Genomic DNA, 6,029 nt, shown 5'->3' with positions numbered 1-6,029 from the left:
AAAAAAAAAAAAAAAGTAAAATTAAAGAAAGGTCTATCATATCCTTAATTCTAAATACATTCTCCCATATTCATTCAATATGGAATTCACGCACTTCAGACTTCAGAGGTCATCAGAATCTCACAGGGTGCTTACTGAAGAGGCTCATCCCTCACATGTTTCCATAGAGATTCAAAGTTGGTAGTTCTTCAGTAAGATTTGGAAACATGTCGTATGTGCAAAAGCCCCAGGTGATTCAACTCTGTGGGTATCCTCTGAACAGCAGTGCAGGAGGCACTGCACTAGGAGGCACCATGATTCCCAGGCAAAGCTGTATTCCAGATGTGCTACTAAAAATAAAACAACCTCCTCAGCCTCCAATGATGACCAGAACACAAGGATCTCATTTGCTCTCCTTTGAGACTTTCACTTTTCGCCCCACATGCATAGAGAGCCTTCTTTGAAGTATTGTGATTACAAGAAATGTGATCAACCTAATTGTGCTAACCGCCCTTTCTCCTCTCTTGTTTTGCGCTCAACAACTCCTTCTCACAGTAAAGTATTTCTCCATAAAATAAATTTCCTCGTAAAGACACATCAAAAAGTTTTGCATGAGAACCCTGAGTGCAGCTAATGTTCTAAGACATCAGTGATATAATTAATTTTATTCAAGTGTGATCTTCATGAGGACACCAGCAGAGATAAATAAGAAACACAACAAGATCGATGATTAAGAAGAAAAGTGAAAATTCAGATATATTTTTACAAATCAGCCAATGAGAAAGTTTCAAAGCTAAGAAGATGCCAGATTACCAACCTTTGCTTCGCCTGCCTAAACAGTTTGTTTTTTTATTTCTCAGAGCAGCAAAAGAAAATGTGAAAAATAACATAAAAGAAAAATTTACTTGCTGAAGTATGTATTAACAATCCATGAGAACAGTAGGAATACAAATGTATAAACATAGGCAAGTATAGAACACAATGACACTAGTTAATTTTGTTAAGTACTTGACATGTGTCAGACATTGTCCTCAGTGTTTGCAGTGCTTGTGGAGGTGGACCAGAGACCAAGAGGAACACTTCATGCAGTCAATCTAAGACTCTCAAAGTAATCATTTTCTCCACATCAGGAAGGAGATATAGAAGAGGAATATGATTCTATTCACAGTGAAGGGATTTAAAGGTATATATTCTGGATGACCCTATACAATACTAAGTATCAAAAGACCTAAGGAAGAGGAGTCAGATTACCTTCTCTGGTCATGATGTCTTGCTATGATGTCTGCATCTGTTGCAGCCATCTGGGCCAATGAAGGGAGCTTGTCCCAGTAAAAAAAGGCACCCATGGAGGAGTAAATGAATTTTCCTCTACATTTTCTACCTCTGAAGTCCCTGTAAGGTGAGATAACTCTCTTTATTGCCCTGGTATATTAGAATCAGGGTTACTTTCTCTAAGAAGAAACAATGACTTTCTGACTATTCAAAATCAAGTTCCTGACAATCATCTCTAACCTCTAATAATCACATTATAGCATGTTGATAGATGATAAAACTGAATATAATGGACGCTGATGTTGCCCTGCACAGGTACAGTTGACCAGCGACAGGTCTCAGGAATCACTGGAGTATGAAACAACAACTCTTCCCATGTCTCACAGTAGACTTGTCTCTGGGGCATAATTCACATGGCCCTAGCCATGAGATCAGACACAATCAAGTCTTTGCTATGACCACAGACTTATTTGATCCTTCTCTGGACCTATCCAACATCTCCCATTTTTTCCTCTGATGTCTCAACAATATGAGCATAAACCTTGCTTCAGTTCACCTCCAAGGACCCCACCAAAGACACTGAGCTTAGGGAATGGAACTCATTTTTGAAACACAACAGCAGGTTGGGATTCAATCTGAAGTTGAAATTCACTTACCTTTTGTATTATCCAGTCATTTTAGAAGAAGTTGATGATACAAGAATCAGACATTCTGGCTTGCCCATATTTCTGTCACTTTGACTCATTCTAGAAACCCTAGTTGAAGGCAGGTCACACAGTCACCAAAGAGAAGATGTCCTACTGATGAGTTTTCTCAAGGCTCCCTTCACGTTCCTCAGGCTATAGATGAAAGGGTTCATCATTTGAGGGACAACAGTGTACATCATTGAAACCACTGCAGTGCTTCTAGAAGAGTTAGTGAGAGCAGAACTAATGTTAACTCCAAAGCCTGTCCCATAGAATAAAGAGTACTGAGAGGTGAGAACCACAGGTAGAGAAAGCTTTATAGTTTCTAGTCACTGATGATATTCTCAAAACAGAGGATACTATTTGAGCATAAGAGAAAATAATTCCACACACAGGAATACCACCAAATACACTGGTTGCAAAATACATCAGGATGTTATTGGTGAGGGTATCAGAACATGCAATCTTGATGAGCTGAACAACTTCACAGAAGAAGAGGGGGATTTCCAAGTCTGTGCAGAAGGACAGTCGCAACACCATCAGACTGTGGAGCAGGGCATCCAGAATGATAATAAACAGAGGGAGTAGAATCAGCAGTCCACAGAAGCGAGAGTTCATGATGATTGTGTACCTCAGGGGGTGGCAAATGGCCACGTAGTGGTCACAGGCCATTACTGCAAGAAGGCAACTTTCCAAACCTGCAAACACCAGGACAAAGCAGATCTGTGTCAGGCAGCCTGTATAAGTGATGCTCTGATTCTGTGTTTGGATGTTCACCAGCATCTTTGGGATCGTAGTTGTGCTTAAGCAGATGTCATCAATAGACAGATTGGAGAGAAAGACGTACATGGGGGTGTGCAGGTAGGAGTCAGAGCTGACAGCAAGGATGATGAGCAGATTTCCAAGGACGGTGACCAGGTATATGGACAAGAACAGACTGAAAAAGATGGACTGCAGTTCTGGATCCTCTGTCACTTTCATGAGACGGAAATGTGAAACATGTGTTTCATTTCTGTGATACATATTGTTGATGAATCTGATGGAAAATGTGGAGTTACAAGACAATTGAAAGTATGTTTTCTAGACCAGTAGGAGGAGCATCGCCAGAGGCAAAAATCATCTTGAGAAGGGAAGGAGACTGAAAGATGGGAATAGAAAAGATGTGTGTATGTATATTATTCTTTTCCTTTAAAAAAAGAAAATTTGAAGTTGATATAGCAGAATGCTAACAATCATTAATTCTAGAAAGGGTTAACAGGTGGTCATTTTTAAAAAATTACACTGTCTATGTTGTTCTGGTTATTTGAAACCTTTGGCAATTTTATAAAGAGAAACAAATAGACTAGGGAGGTAGCTTGAAGATTCTATCTGGATCTCCTGGGAACTTAGAGGCAGGCCACAGTGATAATACATACATATATCAAGAACCAGGAATGGGAAGGTAAGATCAACTTTACCAAACGTGCCCTCTCACCACGAGATGGCAAGTAAATGCCAGAGTTAAAGAGTTACCTTGTTTTAAAATTGGTATATTGCTACTCTGGAAGAAATGATCCTTGTTATAGCAGAAATTGAATATGAGATTAGTAAATGAGAGGTGCTTGAGTATTGTGTAAGGTACAAGAAAAAGTGTGAAAAAGATGGCAGACAGACAGGAGGACCATAGGTGACTTAGCTCTAATCATTTGATGTATGTACTTTCTTCACAACTTCCCTTGGATAAACCTGCCCTCATTTCCAAACATTGACTAAGGGACCTTAGGTTACCTGGCTGGCATCACTGTGGAATGATGCTTGACATCTCCACTGAATGTACCATCTCGGATATCTGTCCTCAGGAAGGCAGACGAATTGAGTGAAACCCAAACTCCTGGGCAAGAGGGATCATCTATGGGAGAAGGCTCAGATGACCTACTTCTTTTCATTGGAAGGACTGTTGAATGAGACAGTCACAGGCAAATTGCAGTCTCTGTATCTTTAGAGCTTCAATTTCCAAATCTCCTCATTAGCCATGCAATTTTATTGTCATTGGGATCCCAGGACAGTGTAAATCCTTAAAGACCAAGACTCTAGATGGGAGGAACTCATAATGGCTACTTCCCTCACCCTATGAGACCAGGTTTACACCATCCATTTTTCTCCATCTGTGCCTGCTCATCTCCATTTCCAATTCTTTGCAAATATGAATACACCATTCTTCTCTAATGGGATTCCACTCCTTTTTGCAGGTATGAACAAAGAGTCCCTATCTAATCAATGACATTGGGAAGTCCAATACCAATTTTAGGTTTGAAAATATAGTTTATGTATGTGGATGTAAATAATATATTTAAAATATTGCAAATCATAGATCTGACAAGTGGTTAATCTCCATTGTATATAAGGAACTCACACAATTGAACAATAAAAAAGCAAACAACCTGATCATAAAACGGGCAGAGGACATTAACAGACATTTTTCCAAAGAAGTTATACAGATGGCCAATAAACACATGAAAAGATGTTCAACATCACTAATCATCAGGGAAATGTAAATCAAAACTACACTAAGATACCACCTTATGCCGATTAAAATGACTATAATCACTAAGACTACAAATTAACAAATGTTGGAGAGGGTGTGGAGAAATGGGAACCCTTATACACTGATGGTGGGAATGCAAACTGATGCAGCCACTATGGAAAACAGAATGGAGATGCCTTAAAAAGCTAAAAGTAGAACTACCATATGACCCAGCTATCCCACTGCTGGGTATCTACCAAACAATTTAAAATCAATAATCCAAAGTAGCGTATGCACCCCTATGTTCATTGCAGCACCATTCACAATAGCCAAGACATGGAAACAAACCAAGTTCCCGTCGACTGATGATTGGATAGAGAATATGTGGTATTTACATACAATGGAATACTACTCAGCCATAAAAAAGACAAATTCATCCTATTTACAATAACATGGAAGGGCCTGGAGGGAATTATGCTAAGCAAAATAAGACAGTCTGAGAAAGACAAACACCAGATGATTTCGCTCATATATGGAATGTAAACAAACACATGGACAAAGAAAACAGTTTAGTGGTTACCAGGGGAAGAAGGGTAGGGGGTGGGCATAGGGGGTGAAGGGGAGCACTTATGTGGTCACAGTCAAGAAATAACGTACAACTGAAATCTCCCATTGGTGTAAACTATTATGAACTCAATTTTAAAAAAAACAAAAAAAAATGCTGTTATTGAAAAATTGGAAACTTTAAGTTTTTCTGAGTCATTAATGTTTCCTGAATGTTAATTTTCATTGTGTATATTTGCACAATAGACTCTAATTTATTCTCTGTGAAAAATTTGTCTCTGATCACTGCAGACAGATCTGTTACTTCTTTATTGATTTTCATAACCATAGTTTCTAATTTTTTCACAATAGTTTCAATGTACATTTATGCTCACCTTGGGGGACTTCAGTTTGAAATTATATAAATAAATCATATGAACTAACAAGAAAAAGTTAATCAAATCAGTAGAAATACCACAAACATATATTTAAAAGACAGGGAAATGAATATATAATAAGATACTCAATCACATAAAAATAAGAAGTGTGCCAAATAATGAAATAGTTTTTAAACCCACAAGATTATCAGTAGCCTTGAAATATTGGTGGTGGTAGAAATCATCAGGACCTTCTAATATGTGTGTAATAGTTTCAATCACTTAGGATCACACTTTGGAACAATCTAAAGAAATATCCATACTCCTTTAATCCCAATAATTCCATTGCAAGTATAAGATTCCACCGTATTTCCACCAAGAGACAAATATATGAGAATATTCAAAGAGATTTATTCATAAGCGCAGAAAACTAGAACAAAACTTGAATCAATATTGGACAAGATATCTACTTTGAAAAGTCACCATACATAATGTAAAAACACAGAAGATTGGAAATAGTGCCTGTTATGCCCAATAACGTAATTAAATCTCAAAAGTACACTAGTGATAAAAAACAATCAAGATGAAAACTTGATATATTTTTGATTAAATTTTTAACAAGTTTGAAAAGAGACAGACTATAAATTGGACATTAACATATATTGAAGT

The 6,029-nt window shown here is 37.7% G+C and overlaps 1 pseudogene; it reads right to left on the bottom strand.

The window, feature by feature from the left end:
- Positions 1 to 2,029: 2,029 nt before the first annotated feature.
- Positions 2,030 to 2,960, bottom strand: LOC124233955 (olfactory receptor 7G1-like; annotated as a pseudogene).
- Between the last annotated feature and the right edge of the window lie 3,069 nt (positions 2,961 to 6,029).

The sequence above is a fragment of the Equus quagga genome, unplaced genomic scaffold (genome assembly GCF_021613505.1).
Source record: "Equus quagga isolate Etosha38 unplaced genomic scaffold, UCLA_HA_Equagga_1.0 554_RagTag, whole genome shotgun sequence".
Classification (NCBI taxonomy): Eukaryota; Metazoa; Chordata; class Mammalia; order Perissodactyla; family Equidae; genus Equus; species Equus quagga.
Note: the sequence above shows the minus strand (reverse complement) of the source record. Positions and strands in the feature narration are given on the sequence as shown.